This window comes from Lissotriton vulgaris, chromosome 10 (assembly GCF_964263255.1).
Source record: "Lissotriton vulgaris chromosome 10, aLisVul1.2, whole genome shotgun sequence".
Lineage (NCBI taxonomy): Eukaryota > Metazoa > Chordata > Amphibia > Caudata > Salamandridae > Lissotriton > Lissotriton vulgaris.
In genome coordinates, this window is record NC_141698.1 from 887,017,386 (window position 1) to 887,040,184 (window position 22,799).

Here is a 22,799-nt window from a genome sequence, read left to right on the forward strand (position 1 = left end):
GCGCACACTCCACTGGCTCCCCGTCGAGGCAAGAATCACCTTTAAGATGCTCACCCACGCACACAAGGCCCTCCACGGCACCGGACCAGCATACCTGAACAGCCGACTCAAATTCCACGCACCCCAAAGGACCCTACGATCAGCCCAGCTTTCCTATGCCGTGGTCCCCCGCACCAGAAAGACCAGATCGGGAGGCCGCTCCTTCTCCTTCCTCGCGGCCAAAGCATGGAACGCCCTTCCGCTCCACCTCAGACAGACAACATCGCTCCCCATCTTCGCAAGAAACCTCAAAACCTGGCTCTTCGACAGACCCCCTCCTTGATGGAATGGAACCTGCACCCCCCCACCCCCCCACCCCTAGCGCCTTGAGACCCTTACGGGTGAGTAGTCGCGCTTTAACAAACTCCTGATTGATTGATTGATAAAAGAATTAACAAATTGTGGCATTTAAATTGTTTTTCATGCAACTACTCATACAGAATGATACATCTGACATTCCCATGCATTCATATCTCTTTTATATAGGATTGAACAAAGTCAAAAGTTTGCTTCCAAAACATAATTTATCTTCCATTCTTGTGAAGAGATAATAAGCCACGTGCCCTTGTTTACCCTAAGTTGCTCTGGCATCTAGAGGATAGGTTCGATGTAGCTCCCAGCCAGGATGGCCCTTTAAATCAGGCCGTTGTTTGTGGCCCAGTCATAAGTGAAAATAAGAAAGCCCCCTCGCCACCTGCTGGTTGCTGCTCCAGTGAAAGCAGACAAGATGCAGGCACTACTGAATGTATCCCAGTGTGTGAAAATTCCACCAAGACAAGTTCCACGTATTTTACAGTGGCAGAAATTTTCGGCAGGGGGTGTGGCATCCACCCTGTAAAAATAGTGGGTGGATGACGTCCACCTATTTTGCCCTGATAATATACATGGAAAAGTAACAGGTGCAGATAATAACCCACTGCAATAAGCTAAGGCTATATTTTCTTGAAAGAGCAGTAATTGATTGGCTACATTTCTAGTTGCAAATCTATCCATGTGCAACCATTATACAATGCTTTGCAATTCCTTGTATTTAGTTCTCTAATATGTCTAATGGAGATTAAATAATGAATTATTATTTGACTAAAGTATGTTTATCTTAATTTGAAGAAAAAAAAGTGCCAGGGCCCCTTGTCAGGAGGCCACTGCAGTTTGCACCATGAATAGCCAAAGCCAGCGCTGCCAATGATACTAACTACACAACTACTAATAAAAACACAGCTACTAGTGTGACAGTTCACACTTTTCGAGGCCCTCAAAGCTGTAATAATGCCTTGGATGGCAGGTATTAGTTGTGTTTAACATATATTCAATTAATAAACACTTGTTCCTCTGCTCATCTCGAAATTACACAAACAGCACCATCATGTGGCAGCTGTCATAAGTGCCGGTGTTGGCAATAAAGTGCCAGTGCCAACCTCCGGAAACCACCGGCTATAATTAAGCACTGCCTGTACCATCTATGTCTACTCTTTTGGGGTAGCTACGAACATCCATTGTAGTTTAGTTCATGCCAACAGATCCTATTCAGAAGGGAAACTCTTGTTTATGTAAGCCAAACTTCTTTATTTTAGCAGTCTCCTGTTTACTATCGCCTCCGATTTGACAAAAGTCTATGGAGAAAATACAGTCCCCCAATAGTTTTTCAAAATATCACTCTCTCTTGTAAATCTTTTTATTATTTTAAAACAAGAAAAACGGAATAGACATATCTGGTGCCATACATTGCAACATAATAATAGGGCGGACAGGTACAAAGACAGGATATACTTGCAGTAACAGAAGAATCGCTGAGACGCCTGTGCTAATAAGAACGAAGCAGGATTAGTAGCATTACAATCGACAAACAGTTTAAGCGCCGGCTCTCAAAACCCACCCACCCGTAAAATCAGAATAGTAGACAAAGCATGGCAACCAGACACTGGAAGGTAAACAAAATCAGGATATTTCGCCAATATTGCTAATAAGGGAGAGACCAAAGAGAAGATTGAAGAAAAGAAAACCATAAGAATGAGACCGAAATAAAATAATAAACCCATCCCCCCACCCTGCACCCCTGCATATGGCTATCACCTAACCCCAACTAGCAGTGTGCCTGTCGCCCAGACTAACTAGATTCTAAAAATAGAAAAGAGAAAAACATGGGGGAGGGCATTTCCGTATGGGCTCCCGGTCCCCTTCCCCCCCGGCCTGAACCATCATGCGAACCCCTCCCGGTAGGATAAACACTTCTACAGGATAATCAAAACGCAGAAAGAGTCCAAAAAAATTCAGTCCAACAAAAATCAAAGTCAGTGATTCCTCAAGGAATCCATCAGCACAGAAACGCTCCCTCACGGACGGATAGTTCCAATGTTGTTTTCTCCACGATCGCGTGGTCATCAAAGAGGGAAAGGATGAAACAGAAGTCCAAAAACAATTACCGACAGGAATCTCCGGGAAGGGAACGCCAATCGATTCTCCCAAAGTCAGCAGTGATGGTAGACGTAGTAAAATATTCCAAACACCGGGTTCAGGATTCTCCAGAATACTAACCGAGGGCTTCGGCACTTCTTGTCGCACGGGGTCCTCGTCCAAAGCCAAGATGGTCGACTTGTAAATCTCAGCTGGCAGCAGTTCTTGCAGTGGAGTAGGGTCCGGTTGCACACACTCCTTCTCAGAAATGCCCGTAATCATTTTGTGGATCAGGGCATCCATATTTAAATGAAATGCCCCGATGGCTGCCAATACTGTCCTTAGCGACGGCTCACGCTCCGTCCGGTCCTTTTCTCCCCGCACAGTACAGATCATTTTCACTTCCCCCAGAGAGCCTGGTTTCTCCGGGGGAACCGACGGGGGGGGGGGGCGGGGGGAATGGACGGCATCGGAGGGAGACTGGTCTGTTCCTGCAGCAGCAAGCTGCACTTCGCTGCTGTGAGCGAAGACCCTGACCCATCGAGCCCCGGCGAGTGGGAAACCGGGTCCACGGGACAGGGGACCCCATTCACAACCACTGTCGTGTCACATCACCCCTCCCTCGATGTTAGTCACTCAGAATGACCGCCGTCAAAATCGGGCAAAAAAAGACCTCCACTGCGGTAGCCCGGACCCTGCTAGGTTCTCACAGCCGATGTTGTTCAACTGCAACCCGGCTGGGTCAAAACTCGAGGCCCCGGCTCTCCTGTTGGACTAGGCCACAAACTTCAACTCGACACAACTCCGTCTAACAAGCCAATTAAGTTTTCGGGATTGCACCTTCGGAGTGCGCTTCAGTTCATCCAAACGGAGGTCGGGCATAAAAACAGGATTAACGACAGGATCATCTGGCAGGATATGGAGGTCGGCGGAGCCGGGAGCCTAAGCAGCCATCTTGTTTGCTAGCGTAGCTCCTCCCCCATCACTCTTTCTTATTTCAAACTTTGGGCATGTATGATGGGCTAAACAATCTAACGTTCAAAGTGCTGTTGGCATTGAGTGTGGGAAGTGTCAGGAGTGCAGCCATTATGGTAGACACAAATCAGTAATGCTCCATTCATCCTCCTGTTCTAGCCTTCACACTCCAACTGTCCAACCCAGGATCCTGAAACTAAAGGCCAACCAAGGGCTTTGCAGGACATACGGATGACCATTGATTGCTCTGAAACAGTAAATGGAGCTTGTGATGGGCTCTTCGGGCAACAGAGAGCACTGCCCAGGACGACGTTCATGATGGTGGCTGAGCGATGAGCACTGAGCCTAGACAGGGAGTGACACCCGCGGGCAGGAATCACTACCACCAGCCCCAGTGTCCATGAGTGATTACTTGTGGAGTGAAACAGTCTGATGATCTGCACCAGATGAGCAGAACAGGCAGCTTCATACAAGAAGGGGGCAGATTGGCCAGGTGGAGGGAATATAGGCGTTTACATCGCATGCTTTTACAATGCATGCTATTACAATTCAATCATTACAAAGACTGTGTTGTTACATCGCAGTACCATTACAACGCAAGTCGTTACAACGATTTGCTGTAGGGGGCGTGCTGGGTTTAGGAATAGTATAATTTACTATTCCGATTCCAGTGTGTGCAACAGAAGGGAAGGTGTTGGCATAGTAAATTCTACTATTTCATAGTTTAGAGCGCCCCTACAGAAAGTCGTTATAACAACATGCGTTGCAATGGTACTGCGATGTAACAACGCGGTCGTTGTAACAACTGCATTGTAATCGCATGTGTTGTAATGCATATGATGGCTGTTTCCCAGTGGAGGCCACAAAAGGAGTGAGCAGTCGACATTAGACGGATCAAGGAATCAGCTGCTCCTTTGACCCCAAGGGCCTGTGACATGGAGCTGGCCCTTGTCTGATTTCACATTTTGATGAACCCCAGGGTTTCCCTCCACCCAATGGAAATCCATGACTCTTGGCTGCTCGAGCAACCAGCAATTCAGCTAGAGTGGCCGACAGCACGAGGGGGCTGGCATGGAGGGCAGAGAAAGGGAAGGACAGGGCCTGGGGGACTATGATACTGGGTAACCCATCTGTGGTGCGGTGAATCCATTGACGAGGGAGAGGAGAAGAGTAAATAAACAAGCATTTACAATGCAATGGTTTCGCCTTTGGAAAAGTTAGAGTTATTGGCATTGCTCATGACATTTCTTTTTTTTTTTCTTATAAATAAATGGCATTGTTATTTATATTGCCAACAGCTCTCACAGCCCACACAGCTCTCTCAGCCCACACAGCCCACAGCCGACACAGCCCACACAGCTCTCAGCCCAACACAGCCCACACAGCTCTCAGCCCAACACAGCTCTCAGCTCTCTCAGCCCACACAGCTCTCAGCCCTCACAGCCCACACAGCCCTCTCAGCCCTCACAGCTCTCAGCCCAACACAGCTCTCAGCCCAACACAGCTCTCAGCCCAACACAGCTCTCAGCCCAACACAGCTCTCAGCCCAACACAGCTCTCAGCCCAACACAGCTCTCAGCCCAACACAGCTCTCAGCCCAACACAGCTCTCAGCCCAACACAGCTCTCAGCCCAACACAGCTCTCAGCCCAACACAGCTCTCAGCCCAACACAGCTCTCAGCCCAACACAGCTCTCAGCGCTCTCAGCGCTCTCAGCGCTCAGCCCTCACAGCTCTCACAGCCCACACAGCTCTCACAGCCCACACAGCTCTCACAGCCCACACAGCTCTCACAGCCCACACAGCTCTCACAGCCCACACAGCTCTCACAGCCCACACAGCTCTCACAGCCCACACAGCTCTCACAGCCCACACAGCTCTCACAGCCCACACAGCTCTCACAGCCCACACAGCTCTCACAGCCCACACAGCTCACAGCCCACACAGCTCTCACAGCCCACACAGCTCTCACAGCCCACACAGCTCTCACAGCCCACACAGCTCTCACAGCCCACACAGCTCTCACAGCCCACACAGCTCTCACAGCCCACACAGCTCTCACAGCCCTCACAGCCCACACAGCTCTCACAGCCCACACAGCTCTCACAGCCCACACAGCTCTCACAGCCCACACAGCTCACAGCCATCCGCCCACACAGCTGTCACTGAGAAAATTACAAAAAACAATTGACTGGGTTGAATGTGTGACATTGATCCACGTTCGGTCCATCACCTGTTGTTTTTGCAAACACACAGCTGTCACAGCACAGCAGTTGTTCTCAGTGCAAGTGTGCACTGAAGCAGGTACTGTAGTAGAATTGGCCTATACCATGTACTGCACTGTGACATTTACACAGCACTTCATCCCCGGGCTGTGGAGCGCTCTGGTTTGCACAGAGATCCTAGGTGCAAAGGTTTAAGATGGCGCGGGTTCGAGCGTGACCAGTGCCTGTGATGCTGGGTGACGCGTGTGAGGTCTGGAGATGGGGACTCTGCGCAAGCGCAGATCGGCCCTCTTACGTGGCTGGTTATAATATACTACTTTGCACAAGCGCAGACATGCCCTGCCTCTTACATGGCTGCGCAGCCAAGTTTTAATGTGCTCCATTTTTTTTTTTGCTGTTTGCAAAGTCCTCTTATTCCTGCTGGCACGGAGTGGTGCATCTTCGGCGTTTCACCCTGTGCGAGATTTGTTGAAGGAAGGAACAGATAGGAGAGGGGCTGCTCCATGACACTGTGGTTTCCTTGACAGTGGTTGCTCACTTTTTTTTGCTGGGGGAACGAACAGACAGGCTGACATTGCAGCACGCACACAGAAAGACGGACCTTAGACACTGCAGGCACACAGACAGACAGAGACTGCAGGCACACAGATAGACGGACACTGGAGGCACACAGACAGACAGACGGACCTCGGACACTGCAGACACACAGACAGGCTGACATTGCACGCACACAGACAGACGGACACTGCAGGCACACACACAGACAGACGGACCACGGACACTGCAGGCAGGCAGACAGCCGATCACCGCAGGCACACAGATAGACGGACATTGCATTCAGACAGATGGACACTGCAGGCGCACAGACAGCGGGACACTACAGGCACACAGACAGCGGGACACTACAGGCACACAGACAGACGGACACTACAGGCACACAGACAGACGGACACTACAGGCACACAGACAGACGGACACTACTGTTTTCAATCTTAGCTCTGTGGTTATTAAAGCTTGCGGTGTCAGTGCTGAGGGATGGTCGAGTCCTTGGCGATGTGGGGAAAATAAAGTACCTATAAAGCATATCATGAACGGTGCATGACTCATAAGTGCAATTAAACAATATCTTAGCCGGACTACTACAACTGATGTCCAATCACATGCTGTGCTTCTGACAACCAACATGTGTGCGTAGCCGGAGCAACTCTATGTAGTACCCCTGATGATCACAGAAGGTCTCGCAGCAGATGGGCTATCAAGCCAGACCTAAAAAGGGGGTAAACGTACAGGAATCTCCTAGGTCATGTACTTTTACTTTCATTGTTCAATAGTGAATGGAGCGTAATGACGAAGTAAGCAATATATCCGGGTAAAATGTATCACAAATGGAGATTTATTACTAGAAGTCGACACAAAGAGGGGTAGTTACAAGCAGAAATTCAGTCCATAGCTGTCTTCATATAGAGCAAGATGTCCAATGCAGACGGCTGAAAGGAACTGACCACAGCACGTATCAAGCCATACCTGCGCATATCGATGTGGCACAAGAAGTGGGTTGTACGAAGTAAGTCCACTGGCAATAAACCCCCACCAGGAACACGTTGACAGCAGTTCAGCACTACTTCTTCGCTCTTCCAGCTGACTGGTAGAATATACTGCACATTACTTCACAGACACTATAGACACAGTCAGCAGACACTAGATACACAGCATACAGGGCACACCCCTCCCTCTGTCCAACAAGCACAAGTAGGCATCCTTATTTACCACACTCACAAAGCAAACCATGGTGAGAAGCATGTGACAGCCCCATCCTGCCCACGGTTTATACCTAGCATGGAAAACAAACACAATACACACACAAATACACCACAAACACAATGTAGCCAAAACAATCATCATGGGACTACGTAGCTTGCTCATGAATTGCACACCCTCTGCAATGGTGCACGTGACCCACAGCCTGCCTATTAACTACAACATCGTTTGGAGGTAAACAGATAGTCTGCCATTCCCATATATAATGCATTTCCATACTTGGGCGACTGATTATAAAAGCCTGAACAACCATACAGCGTCAATCCATCGGAATCCATCTACACAATTTTCTAAGAAGCTTAAGCAGTTCAAAACAACTGCCGAAGGTCGCCAACACCTGATCTTTCATGGTGAGGTGTTGATCTACAATGATACCATGATTTTCTTCTACTTTTTTCTGCACTGGAGCGGTGCCAAGCGAAGGAGGCCACCAGGAATCATTCAATGCGTTTTCAGCACCACCAAACAGCAGGATTTAACATTTTTCTGCATTGAGCTTCAGGTAGTGCACTGACATCCAGCCAGCCACCACCGAGAGACAGCCTGCCAGATCTTGCTTGGTATTAGACGGACCGTCGCCCAAGAACATGATCAGCTGATCGTCGTTAGCATAAGAGCAAATGTCAAAGATCCACTTTTTAACCAGATTGGCCAGTGGTTCAACATACACCATATTCGGAGGTATGGGGAAGAGATCTAAATTGGCCCAGCTGGATGGACTGGGGTCTATTGTAAAGAAATGAGCCATTGAACCCTGATCTACCTTTAGCCTAATATTATCCAAAACTGCAATGAGCGTATTCTCGGTGCAGGTATTCACTCTAAACTGGGAAGGGTCAAGCAAGTTATCCTCCAAGAAGGAGGAAACCTTACAGTTGACCAATTTGTCAAATATTTTGGCCATCAATGGCAGCAGTTGGATGGGACGATAATTTGCTAGAGTAGATGCCTCAAGGCCAGCTTTTTTTTGGCTAAAGGGAGAAATAGTGCATACTTCCATATATTTTGGTAAGTTGCTGTTTTTACCGAAGCATTAAAAATCAGAGTAAAAAAATGCACTGAGCTAGATGCACATTCCCCTACTAGAGTCAGCTGGGCCAAGTCTAGCTGTTCCTCCGTTATTACATATCTCCCTCCGGAACCCGCACCGAAGTTATCCACCACATAGGGGACCCCAGAAATGATCCATATAAGCTCTCCTCATGCAAATGCCAATAAGTATGTGCTACAGACCTGTGCCCGCCAGTGGGTGTGGACCTTTTGGAGTTCTGTAAGTGTTCAACGCATTTCTTCTAACATGGCAAAATATGCATGACAGTGCTTGAGGTAGGCATAAATTTGGCATCATTTAAAAGGAGTTACCGAACCACTCACATTCCATGTTATCACATTGTATTGTGGGGTAAGACTATCTGTGTGCGTATTCTCATGGCATGCGACGGTAATGTGTATTCCCGGTAGCGCACATTGGCCCAAAGCTCTCATGCATCTCGTGTCCAGCACTGCTCACACTCTTGTATCGTAACCCTCTCCGCCATTAATATGCATACCAAAGTTACTCGACAGTGTGAAAAGGCTCAATAAAAACAAACATAAAACAACAAAAACAACATGGCAAGCATCCGCCCCCATATCAGGTGACATTCAAGTCCCTGGCCATGCACCCTTTATGAGTAAATAATATTTAGATAAACGGTTGAATGGGTGAAACATGTCCACTTTGGAATCTCTGTATAGAGTGAAAGAGCAAGTGCCCATCATCTCCTTGGTGCAGGCCCATCAGTCAGCCCGCCAGAATCTTAGAGGCTTAGGTGCTGTTCAATCCTGCCAGCAGTCCAATTCAATAAGCTTGAGGACATGGGGCCCAGTTTGACATGAACTACAAGCCATCGCCTGCCTGTGGAGTGAGTTTCAGGCCCCAGCGGACACCATCTGTTGAAGACCCAGAACCACGCGTGTGTGAGTCAGACTCTGAAGGCTGCTCCATTCACAAAAGGGCAAAGGGGGTTTGGGCTGTGCAGCAAGAACTCTTTCACAACCTGTGCCTACGTCCCTACCGCTGCCTGGCCCTAACGGACCTTAATGGTTCTCCACTTCTATCGCCTATTCCCCCGTGGATATTCCCCAGTGGCCACGGTCTCGGAGGGATTCTGAGCCAGTACCTTGGCATGGAGCCTGGTCCACATGTCCTCTGGAGTCAAGAAAACATGGGCGGTCTTCACTGATCAACTTGAGTTTTGATGGAAATAAAAATGCATATTTAAAGGTGCAACTCCCACAAGCATTCATTGACTTTCACACAGTTATGAAAGCGACATCGATCACAAGGCCCTGCGAGGCGGGGCAGCCCCCGCAGCCCGCGGGGTGGCAGGCTGCCTGCTTTCCCTCTCAGTTCAAAATCAGGAAATTATAGCGTCAGTAGCGGAGGGGGGACAGGAAAGGAACCACTCACCTGGACTTCCTCGGCTGGCCGGCCCTCCGCTCCTGTCCGGTTAGCCCCCCACCCTCGCCCGCTTCTTCCTCCTTCCAAGTGAGGCGGCCGGGGTGGCAGCGCTGCAGGCCAGTCCCGCCTCGCTTCACCCGGGTGCTGCGGGAGTTCCTCTCTGGGCTCCCAGTCTGCTGTCACCCGGCCGGGAGCAGCGCAGACTTCCAGCGCTCGCCGTCGCTCCTCTTCTCGCGCTGGGCGGCGGGGGGGGGGGGGGGGGGGGGCGGGCACTTCCGGCCGGCCGCGCTGGGATTGGCCGGCCGGCTGAAGAAACCCGCGGGCGGGACGGGACACCAATATTTGTTTGTGAGGACACGGGGGGGGCGGGAGAGGACGAGGGGGGCGGGAAAAGACACGGACGTCGGGAGGGAGGAGGGAACCCTCGAACAGCAGAAGCGGCATCAAAGGAAGTCCTTCGGGTCTGGGGTGTAACTGCGGGGCAGGGGATTAAGGGAGGGGTTTATACTTTTCCGGTCTCCCTCTCCACACGGGAGACCGGCAACGAACCACCAGCAGGCTTCCCCCGGGCAAGGGGAAGCGGAAATGGCCGCCTCGAGGCCCCGCCCACGTCGCACCACTGCGTGCCTGGCTTCCTGCGCTGAGGGCCGCCAATGGCAGCGCGGCCCTTGGCAGGGAGGCGGGCGCAGCTCCTCTTGCTCGATCTCCGGGCCAGCGGCGGTGAAATCAACACGGAGCAATGCCGGGTGGGCACCGGCCTCCAATAATTAAATAAAAACGGGGTGGCACCCGTAAATAAAAATATAACAAGCGGGAGGGGGCGGGAAAGGGGGAGGAGAGACGCTGACGACGGAAGGCGGGTGCCGGCAATGCCGGACCAGACACGGGGGCGTTCCCGGCGTCGCATGACGTCGGCAAAAGCCAAAGAATCTCGGGAACGCCCCCGTGTCTGGTCCGGCATTGACGGACAGGCCCCTCGTCCAATGGCTAGGCTCCGTTTATGGAGCTAGCCAATCGGACGGGGGGGCGTCTTCCATAGTGCTTACTATACTCATTAGATTTCTCTGGAGGCGGAGCCTAATCGGCTCCGCTCACCAGCGAAACCTAAAAAGGAGCTCTGCTCACTGACTGACATCAACCTGCGCCCTCTGACAGGGCTCACCAAGGGGACTGCCATTTGCAGGTAATTTGTTTCTGATCAATAAAGTCACACAAAGGGAAGAAGGGGCCACCCATTTGTACTGTGGGGCCTATCAGAATCGATTCTTGAGTGGTGACTTCTGGGCCGTAGATTCATGCTATCCTACATAACTTATGCCTCTCGAAGAAGGGGTGCAGGGTGACAAAAACATAAGATGCTTGGGGTTGGAGGGCCTTCACCTCCCTGCTGTGGAGGTCTGGGTTATTGATTGCACTGTGCCCCAGAGGACTGTCAGACCCACTAGCCTCCGGAGATTTACCCCTTTGGTTAAGACATGCCGACCTTGGGATGGGGCAGTTTATAAAGGTGTTAGTTGTGATAAGCAAGGCATCACCCGACTCTCTAAAGAACACTGAGGGATGGTCGAAATGTCCCCCAGGTCTGTGAGGCATGCTTCATGGCAAAAGGCAAACCAATGTCATTGGCAAGACAGAGCAAGATGGACAAATATACAAGGGTCGTCTCCGTGGCCAGGATGGGTTCAGATTCACCAGAAGGCTGCAGACCCATAGGCGAGGGCTGGGGCCTGATCTAGATCTTGGTGGGACTACCGTCGTTACGCAGTGGCGGTAGTCCCAAATAATCCGTTGAGCTGCCGGCATTCCAGCTGCCATATTTAGATGTTGCATCAACATACTGTGTAACCACTGCATTGGTGGTTTTCTCTGCTGGCTAGCAGTACTCTGTCACCGTCATGCTGGTGGGTTTGCGCTGAGCCGATTTAGATGTCCTCCTTGTGCTGGAGGTGTCCTGGTGGTGGATTCCTGATGGAAAAAGTCCCTGGTGGTGAGGAGACAGGTAAATACTAGTCATTATTGCCTCACTACACATATATGTTGTGAATGGGTCAAAATGTATATGTAGGTTATGTGTAATGCCCTTGTCTTAACAAATAGCATAGTACACCAACAACATACACAAACTATTGAATGTACACCCACAGGCCCGACTGCTACAACATGCAGAACCACCACATAAATATTTTTGTAAGTGTCAATATAGATGTGTACATTTTTACCATAATTAAGTTGTAAGATGAACACTTATACATGACACATAAAAAGTGCATGTAAGAGCAATGTAAAAATACACAAAGCTAAAGCAAATGTTAACCCACGATTCATAGTGACACCAGTGTAAAAATATTAATCCTAAGAGAGGTCCGTCTGAGGGTAGAGATCTGATTAGAATTGCACAAAATATGAATTTTTCCAGATCTGACAAAAATGGTACAGCACCAATGCTAATCGTATGACCCAATGAAACAGAAGCTGTGCCCAGTGAACCTCGAATATAACTTATGATTTTCAAGAGAGGGTCTTTTCCTTTGAAACACCAGAAGAAAGTTTGGTTGTAGGAGGAGAAAGTCATGTCACTGGTCACTAGAGCCTAGAGGAGATACAGACCCACAGTACAACACCTTTAGATGTTCAGCCCAAGAAACAGAGAGCAGCCCCAAAATACAAATTGAGATCTGGCGAGAGAAATAGATGTAATGAATCTAAGAATAACCATTATGAGATTCTAAGAGAGACATCTGACTTGGAACATACACTTGATAATGCAGAAGATTTAGCGAACCATAGGAAATAAAACTCGTGATGCAGCAACTTGGGATGCTGCTGCCTGGATGTGCATCTGCCAAGTAGCTGAAAGAGTCACCAAAGCAGAAGGCAAAATACTTGATTTGGTAAACTCAGTCAGGGAGCCTCACTTCACAATCACCCAGCTCACTACTTCATCCAAAGACCTCCCACAGAGAGTGAAAAACAAATGTGTCACAGGATTCCCAGAGGGTTCAGAGCAATACAATCTTAATTTTTCCAGATTATAGCAAATGGCTCAGCACCTATATATTGTATGCCGCAGTGAAACAGAAGCTGTGCACAGTGAACCTCAAATATACGTTATGATTTTTCAGTAGAGGGCCTCTCTCTTTGAAACACCTGAACATGTTTGGTTGTAGATGGAGGAGAGAGTCATGTCTCTGGTCACCAAAGCCAAGAGTCGACACAGACTCAGAGTGGAACACTTATGGATATTTGACCCAAGGACCAAAGAGTGGCCCAGAAATACAAATTGGGGACTGTCTCGAGTAATAGATGGCAAGAATCTGGGGAATAACCGTAATGAGGTTCTCAGAGAGTCGTATCATCCAGAACATACTCTAGAGATGATGCAGAAGATCCAGGATGCAGTAACACAAAGGGAGTCCAGCCCACAATGTATCACACAACTCACACAGCTCCTTGGTAAACTGGTGGGGTCATTGGTAGATGGGTGATTACCTAGGGCATGAGCACCTGTTGAAGGATATGCTACTGCAGGAACTTGCTTGCCTCACATATATCTAAATGGAGCGTATGGTATTCTGTTGCTCGTAGAATTGGAATTTAAGGGAGGAGAAATTTTGGATGTGTTGAATTGTTGGTATTGTTAGACTTAAACCAGACGCAGATGGTTGTGGCAATAATGCATGCACACATTAGGTTACTCTCACTCTGACGCATAATAGAAACAACGGGCTGTGTCAAATTATGTCATGGAATGTAAATGGTCTCTTATGATTTTATCGCTGCCTAAGAGAGATCGAAAGAGCACGTATTGATATAATTGATCATTATGTAAGCTGATTGTGGTGGAAAAATAATAAACAGATTAAAAAAAATGGAATGTAAATGGTCTCAACAATAAAACACAAATGATGGACCATTGTAAAACACGTTAAGAAATCTTCTTGAAACCCTCTTCTGTTTTAAGAGACCCACATGCATGGGGCAGGTGGGGAGGCTATCCTCCTCCAGAAATAGCAATGAAAGTCCATGCTTATCACCTAAGTCGTTTCATAGTAGTTGAGTTTGGTTGCAAGGGCACCCATCAAAGTTAGCTAGTGTCTATGCCCTGACTGGGCTACAGGAGGCCAGCCTTGACTGTATGGCTGAGCTGGTGGTGGACGCTACACCTGTGATGTTAGTAGAGGGGCAGTTTTCAAGTTCACAATGAATGCAGCCTTGGATGTGACCAACACAACCAGAACTCGTAGAACCGGGAACCTAGTGAAGTGGGTAGTGTCCCTGTGATACATGGTAGGAGATATATATACAAGGTAGACAATAAACCTATTACTAAGCACCACTTCACTCCTTTTCCAGACTAGAGTATATATTCTTTTCAATGACAGAAATCTATTTATCCAGCAGGCATAGACCCTTTGAAGAGGTTTGTCGGATCACTCCCTCAGGACAATCTCAATCCTTGTACATAACCACGGCCTGAGAGGTGTCTGGCACCTTAATACTTAGTGGTTGAAAGATGACAAACTCTCGGACCTTCTGAATACTCCGAACTGAACACTGATTCAGTTTCCTCTTCTTCACCTGGCACACTTTGAGAGGATTCAAGGCAGTTTTCATGGATCATGCCATTGCCTATTGTAGCAAGAAAACCAAGGACAGGTAGCGTGAAATTAATAAATTAGACAATCTCATTCCCCTTCTAGAAACACAGCTGCTATACTGATACATAAACGCCTCCCTTTGGCAATTTGAAACGTCCCAGAGCACTTTAACTAACATTGCTACACACAGCCTGGATGACGTGGCTGGACGTACAGAATATATGAATATGGCAACAACGCCAGTTCAGTGCTTTAACGACTGGCCAATAGGGAGGTAGAAACCAGGATTGTCCCCTCAACACTTTATCGCTCAGGAAAATTGGTTGAGGTAGCAAAGACATTTGCAGACTAGTATAAAATGCTGTTTAAAAAACAGCCCCCTTCACAAGCACAGATCGAATATCCCATGAAGTCAGAGATCTGGCAATACGCACTCTATCAACAGAAAATTGACAATGGATAGAGGTCAATCACCTAACTGAGTAATTTATTGTATAAATACTTCTTCATTTTTGGGCACTTTCCCTTGACAAAAGCGGAAATTCGACATCCTATGCCAGAGATGCCATTAGGCAAGACGCTTGTCCGAAGGTAATTCTTTTAGAATGTTTTTTTTTTCAAAACACATTTTATTAGTCTGCACCAATATATAAATGCAAAGCCCCGATCACCGGGTTCTGTTGCACACAGCAATGAAACGAATACAATGGTGTCAGACATTTTCATACAATACGAGCCCCCCAGGTTGCGCTGCTACCACATACCAGTTGACTGAGAACAATAAAAGAAACAATGATTACATGCTAGAACCATCAGAGCACTACCATCGTGCTCCAACACTCCCGAGTGATTAAAATGTCAGAGTGGACTAATTTTCCAGGGGGGGGGGTTTGTCAAGGTCCAGCCCCCTGTAGTACGCCCACCTTTTCCAAATCCGAAAGTGCTTACGGGGAAATCCCCTGGCTAGGAAGATAGGTTGCTCCAGCCCCATGCAGAAGTCCATGCCGTTCCTCCATGCAGCCAGGGGTGGGGCCAGAGGCGCCTTCCAAGCTCTAGCAATGTCACGTTTGGCCAAGGTCAAACCAAGCAACAATAAGTGATGTTTGTAACGATTGCCCCCCCACCCCCTCCATAACATGCAACAAAGCCAGTTTCGGTTCTCTAGACAGTTCCCACGCCAGCACTTCTGATAGACATCGAAAGACCCCGGTCCAGAACCTATGCAGCTCCGGGCAGTCCCATGTTCTGTGCAGAAGTGTGCCTACCTCAGAGCCACACAAAACAGGTGATGGACCGAATGTGGATCAATGTCACACATTCACCCCAGTCCAAAGATCTGGGCCCAAATCCATCGTTTTTTTTGCACTCCACACCACCCTGGGTTAGACAATGGCGATATGCAAATCAGCTCTGACCCTGTGCCCCATGGGAACAGTCCAGTCCGAACTAAAAAAGCCATGTCCTTCCCAGAACGGAATCAAGCATCCGAGGACCGGTCCAGTCCTCGGATGCTTGATTCCGTTCTGGGAAGGACATGGCTTTTGTAGTTCGGACTGGACTGTTCCCATGGGGCACAGGGTCAGAGCTGATTTGCATATCGCCATTGTCTAACCCAGGGTGGTGTGGAGTGCAAAAAAAACGATGGATTTTGGCCCAGATCTTTGGACTGGGGTGAATGTGTGACATTGATCCACATTCGGTCCATCACCTGTTTTGTTTGCAATTGCCGCCATAGGTGCGCTGGGGATGCCCAGACGTTGGTCCCAGGCACTCCACACCACTTGGAGTCAAGCTAGCCGGGCTGATGAGAGGTGTTACCTCGAAACCGGTCCAGTCCTCGGATGCTTGATTCCGTTCTGGGAAGGACATGGCTTTTTTAGTTCGGACTGGACTGTTCCCATGGGGCACAGGGTCAGAGCTGATTTGCATATCGCCATTGTCTAACCCAGGGTGGTGTGGAGTGCAAAAAAAACGATGGATTTTGGCCCAGATCTTTGGACTGGGGTGAATGTGTGACATTGATCCACATTCGGTCCATCACCTGTTTTGTTTGCAATTGCCGCCATAGGTGCGCTGGGGATGCCCAGACGTGGGTCCCAGGCACTCCACACCACTGGAGTCAAGCTAGCCGGGCTGATGAGAGGTGTTACCTCGAAACCGGTCCAGTCCTCGGATGCTTGATTCCGTTCTGGGAAGGACATGGCTTTTTTAGTTCGGACTGGACTGTTCCCATGGGGCACAGGGTCAGAGCTGATTTGCATATCGCCATTGTCTAACCCAGGGTGGTGTGGAGTGCAAAAAAAACGATGGATTTTGGCCCAGATCTTTGGACTGGGGTGAATGTGTGACATTGATCCACATTCGGTCCATCACCTGTTTTGTTTGCAATTGCCGCCATAGGTGCGCTGGGGATGCCCAGACGTGGGTCCCAGGCACTCCACACCACTTGGAGTCAAGCTAGCCGGGCTGATGAGAGGTGTTACCTCGAAACCGGTCCAGTCCTCGGATGCTTGATTCCGTTCTGGGAAGGACATGGCTTTTTTAGTTCGGACTGGACTGTTCCCATGGGGCACAGGGTCAGAGCTGATTTGCATATCGCCATTGTCTAACCCAGGGTGGTGTGGAGTGCAAAAAAAACGATGGATTTTGGCCCAGATCTTTGGACTGGGGTGAATGTGTGACATTGATCCACATTCGGTCCATCACCTGTTTTGTTTGCAATTGCCGCCATAGGTGCGCTGGGGATGCCCAGACGTGGGTCCCAGGCACTCCACACCACTTGGAGTCAAGCTAGCCGGGCTGATGAGAGGTGTTACCTCGAAACCGGTCCGGTCCTCGGATGCTTGATTCCGTTCTGGGAAGGACATGGCTTTTGTAGTTCGGACTGGACTGTTCCCATGGGGCACAGGGTCAGAGCTGATTTGCATATCGCCATTGTCTAACCCAGGGTGGTGTGGAGTGCAAAAAAAACGATGGATTTTGGCCCAGATCTTTGGACTGGGGTGAATGTGTGACATTGATCCACATTCGGTCCATCACCTGTTTTGTTTGCAATTGCCGCCATAGGTGCGCTGGGGATGCCCAGACGTGGGTCCCAGGCACTCCACACCACTTGGAGTCAAGCTAGCCGGGCTGATGAGAGGTGTTACCTCGAAACCGGTCCAGTCCTCGGATGCTTGATTCCGTTCTGGGAAGGACATGGCTTTTTTAGTTCGGACTGGACTGTTCCCATGGGGCACAGGGTCAGAGCTGATTTGCATATCGCCATTGTCTAACCCAGGGTGGTGTGGAGTGCAAAAAAAACGATGGATTTTGGCCCAGATCTTTGGACTGGGGTGAATGTGTGACATTGATCCACATTCGGTCCATCACCTGTTTTGTTTGCAATTGCCGCCATAGGTGCGCTGGGGATGCCCAGACGTGGGTCCCAGGCACTCCACACCACTGGAGTCAAGCTAGCCGGGCTGATGAGAGGTGTTACCTCGAAACCGGTCCAGTCCTCGGATGCTTGATTCCGTTCTGGGAAGGACATGGCTTTTTTAGTTCGGACTGGACTGTTCCCATGGGGCACAGGGTCAGAGCTGATTTGCATATCGCCATTGTCTAACCCAGGGTGGTGTGGAGTGCAAAAAAAACGATGGATTTTGGCCCAGATCTTTGGACTGGGGTGAATGTGTGACATTGATCCACATTCGGTCCATCACCTGTTTTGTTTGCAATTGCCGCCATAGGTGCGCTGGGGATGCCCAGACGTGGGTCCCAGGCACTCCACACCACTTGGAGTCAAGCTAGCCGGGCTGATGAGAGGTGTTACCTCGAAACCGGTCCAGTCCTCGGATGCTTGATTCCGTTCTGGGAAGGACATGGCTTTTTTAGTTCGGACTGGACTGTTCCCATGGGGCACAGGGTCAGAGCTGATTTGCATATCGCCATTGTCTAACCCAGGGTGGTGTGGAGTGCAAAAAAAACGATGGATTTTGGCCCAGATCTTTGGACTGGGGTGAATGTGTGACATTGATCCACATTCGGTCCATCACCTGTTTTGTTTGCAATTGCCGCCATAGGTGCGCTGGGGATGCCCAGACGTGGGTCCCAGGCACTCCACACCACTTGGAGTCAAGCTAGCCCGGCTGATGAGAGGTGTTACCTCGAAACCAGTCCGGTCCTCGGATGCTTGATTCCGTTCTGGGAAGGACATGGCTTTTTTAGTTCGGACTGGACTGTTCCCATGGGGCACAGGGTCAGAGCTGATTTGCATATCGCCATTGTCTAACCCAGGGTGGTGTGGAGTGCAAAAAAAACTATGGATTTTGGCCCAGATCTTTGGACTGGGGTGAATGTGTGACATTGATCCACATTCGGTCCATCACCTGTTTTGTTTGCAATTGCCGCCATAGGTGCGCTGGGGATGCCCAGACGTGGGTCCCAGGCACTCCACATCACTTGGAGTCAAGCTAGCCCGGCTGATGAGAGGTGTTACCTCGAAACCAGTCCGGTCCTCGGATGCTTGATTCCGTTCTGGGAAGGACATGGCTTTTGTAGTTCGGACTGGACTGTTCCCATGGGGCACAGGGTCAGAGCTGATTTGCATATCGCCATTGTCTAACCCAGGGTGGTGTGGAGTGCAAAAAAACGATGGATTTTGGCCCAGATCTTTGGACTGGGGTGAATGTGTGACATTGATCCACATTCGGTCCATCACCTGTTTTGTTTGCAATTGCCGCCATAGGTGCGCTGGGGATGCCCAGACGTGGGTCCCAGGCACTCCACACCACTTGGAGTCAAGCTAGCCGGGCTGATGAGAGGTGTTACCTCGAAACCGGTCCGGTCCTCGGATGCTTGATTCCGTTCTGGGAAGGACATGGCTTTTGTAGTTCGGACTGGACTGTTCCCATGGGGCACAGGGTCAGAGCTGATTTGCATATCGCCATTGTCTAACCCAGGGTGGGGTGGAGTGCAAAAAAACGATGGATTTTGGCCCGGATCTTTGGACTGGGGTGAATGTGTGACATTGATCCACATTCGGTCCATCACCTGTTTTGTTTGCAATTGCCGCCATAGGTGCGCTGGGGATGCCCAGACGTGGGTCCCAGGCACTCCACACCACTTGGAGTCAAGCTAGCCGGGCTGATGAGAGGTGTTACCTCGAAACCGGTCCAGTCCTCGGATGCTTGATTCCGTTCTGGGAAGGACATGGCTTTTTTAGTTCGGACTGGACTGTTCCCATGGGGCACAGGGTCAGAGCTGATTTGCATATCGCCATTGTCTAACCCAGGGTGGTGTGGAGTGCAAAAAAAACGATGGATTTTGGCCCAGATCTTTGGACTGGGGTGAATGTGTGACATTGATCCACATTTGGTCCATCACCTGTTTTGTTTGCAATTGCCGCCATAGGTGCGCTGGGGATGCCCAGACGTGGGTCCCAGGCACTCCACACCACTTGGAGTCAAGCTAGCCCGGCTGATGAGAGGTGTTACCTCGAAACCAGTCCGGTCCTCGGATGCTTGATTCCGTTCTGGGAAGGACATGGCTTTTGTAGTTCGGACTGGACTGTTCCCATGGGGCACAGGGTCAGAGCTGATTTGCATATCGCCATTGTCTAACCCAGGGTGGTGTGGAGTGCAAAAAAACGATGGATTTTGGCCCAGATCTTTGGACTGGGGTGAATGTGTGACATTGATCCACATTCGGTCCATCACCTGTTTTGTTTGCAATTGCCGCCATAGGTGCGCTGGGGATGCCCAGACGTGGGTCCCAGGCACTCCACACCACTTGGAGTCAAGCTAGCCGGGCTGATGAGAGGTGTTACCTCGAAACCGGTCCGGTCCTCGGATGCTTGATTCCGTTCTGGGAAGGACATGGCTTTTGTAGTTCGGACTGGACTGTTCCCATGGGGCACAGGGTCAGAGCTGATTTGCATATCGCCATTGTCTAACCCAGGGTGGGGTGGAGTGCAAAAAAACGATGGATTTTGGCCCGGATCTTTGGACTGGGGTGAATGTGTGACATTGATCCACATTCGGTCCATCACCTGTTTTGTTTGCAATTGCCGCCATAGGTGCGCTGGGGATGCCCAGACGTGGGTCCCAGGCACTCCACACCACTTGGAGTCAAGCTAGCCGGGCTGATGAGAGGTGTTACCTCGAAACCGGTCCGGTCCTCGGATGCTTGATTCCGTTCTGGGAAGGACATGGCTTTTGTAGTTCGGACTGGACTGTTCCCATGGGGCACAGGGTCAGAGCTGATTTGCATATCGCCATTGTCTAACCCAGGGTGGGGTGGAGTGCAAAAAAACGATGGATTTTGGCCCAGATCTTTGGACTGGGGTGAATGTGTGACATTGATCCACATTCGGTCCATCACCTGTTTTGTTTGCAATTGCCGCCATAGGTGCGCTGGGGATGCCCAGACGTGGGTCCCAGGCACTCCACACCACTTGGAGTCAAGCTAGCCGGGCTGATGAGAGGTGTTACCTCGAAACCGGTCCGGTCCTCGGATGCTTGATTCCGTTCTGGGAAGGACATGGCTTTTGTAGTTCGGACTGGACTGTTCCCATGGGGCACAGGGTCAGAGCTGATTTGCATATCGCCATTGTCTAACCCAGGGTGGTGTGGAGTGCAAAAAACCGATGGATTTTGGCCCAGATCTTTGGACTGGGGTGAATGTGTGACATTGATCCACATTCGGTCCATCACCTGTTTTGTTTGCAATTACCTCAGAGCCACATCGCAGGCATTCAGGGGACCCTGTCATACCCGCCTTCTACAGGCACTCCCTGGTGAAGTATGTGTGGTGGAGGTATTTAACTTGTACAAGTCTCAGACGTGTGGAAATGGCCGCCCCCATAGGACTCGCCAGGGACTCCATCCAGTCTTCCTCCTCTAATTCCCCAACATCCCCCATCCACGCCTCTCTCAACCTCTGTAGGTCCGGGGAGCAGTGTTGCACTAGGGACTGGTATATGCGGGACAGTTTCTTATCTGGTAGTTCCCCCATAAACAGCTGGGCTTCAAGTGGGCTAAAGTCTGGAAGGGTGTCTATGTCCGTCAGGTATGGTGTCAGTGCATGTCGAAGTTGGAGGAAGCGAAAGAATTGAGAGTGGGCATCCCAAAGTCATTTTGCAGATCTTGGAACGATTTCAAGGTATCACCGGACATCACGTCTCCCAAAGAGGAGATTCCTATGGCCTTCCACCCGCCGAAACTCCTGAGGGTCTGCAGTTGGGGCAAGCGACCATTGTGCCAGAGAGGGGTCTCCCGAGTGAGGACGCTCCACCATCCCATCCGGCGCAGCGCCTGTCGCCAGACTGAAAAGACCACCTGCGTGGCGGATGGAAGATTCTGCCGAAGCGGTGCCGAGTACAGAGGGGCATGGATGGACGACAAGCTCATCAGGTGGTGCTCAAGAGCATATGCTGGATCCCCCCTGTCCCCGTACCACCAATCATTGAGGAACAAAAGATGCGCAGCTTGATAATACGAAAGTATGTCAGAGGTAGCGAGGCCCCCCACGTAGGTGGACCAAAAGCATGTCCGCAGCGCAACCCTGATGGTCCCACCCTCCCACAGGAACCTGCCCAGTGTCTAATTAACTTGCTGAAACCACCGAGGCGGAACGGGGTAGGGATGATTCTGTAATTGATATACAAGTCGTGGGAGCGCCACCATTTTAAATATGGCGACCTCCCAAAAATGGACAGTGGCATGTGGCCCCACGCCTTCATATCCTCCCGCGTGCGATTCCACAGCGGGGCAAGGTTACGAGCGCGGGAGACACCTGCATCCTCGGACAGAAAGACTCCCAGGTACTTCATCCCTCTGGGGGATACTGTAAGCCCGCCGCCCAGTCCCCGGCCGGTCGCCCGCCGCCCAGCACCCACAAGGTGGATTTACCCGGGTTCACATAGAGGCCGGAGGACTTCCCAAAGATCTGCAATATACGCAACAGCCGTGGCCCCGACCGATCAAGATCTGTAAGGAAGAACAGTATGTTGTCAGCGTATAATGCTATCTTGTCCGGAAGGCTCGGGGACCAGCGAAAGCCCTTGAGCTGGGCGTCTATGCGCACCCATGCGGCCAAAGGCTCCATGGCGTGCGCGAACAGGTATGGGGAGAGAGGACACCCCTGTCGCGTACCCCTCTGAACCACAAAGTGTCGGGACACAGCCCCCGACTCGCACGGAGGCCGTGAGGCCGGTGTACAACAGCTGCATGTAGGCCAGAAAGGGAGGACCTATGTTAAGGTGGCATAGCAGGGCAAACAGGTAGGTCCAACTTAGGGAATCGAAAGCACGATCCATGTCTGCCAGGAA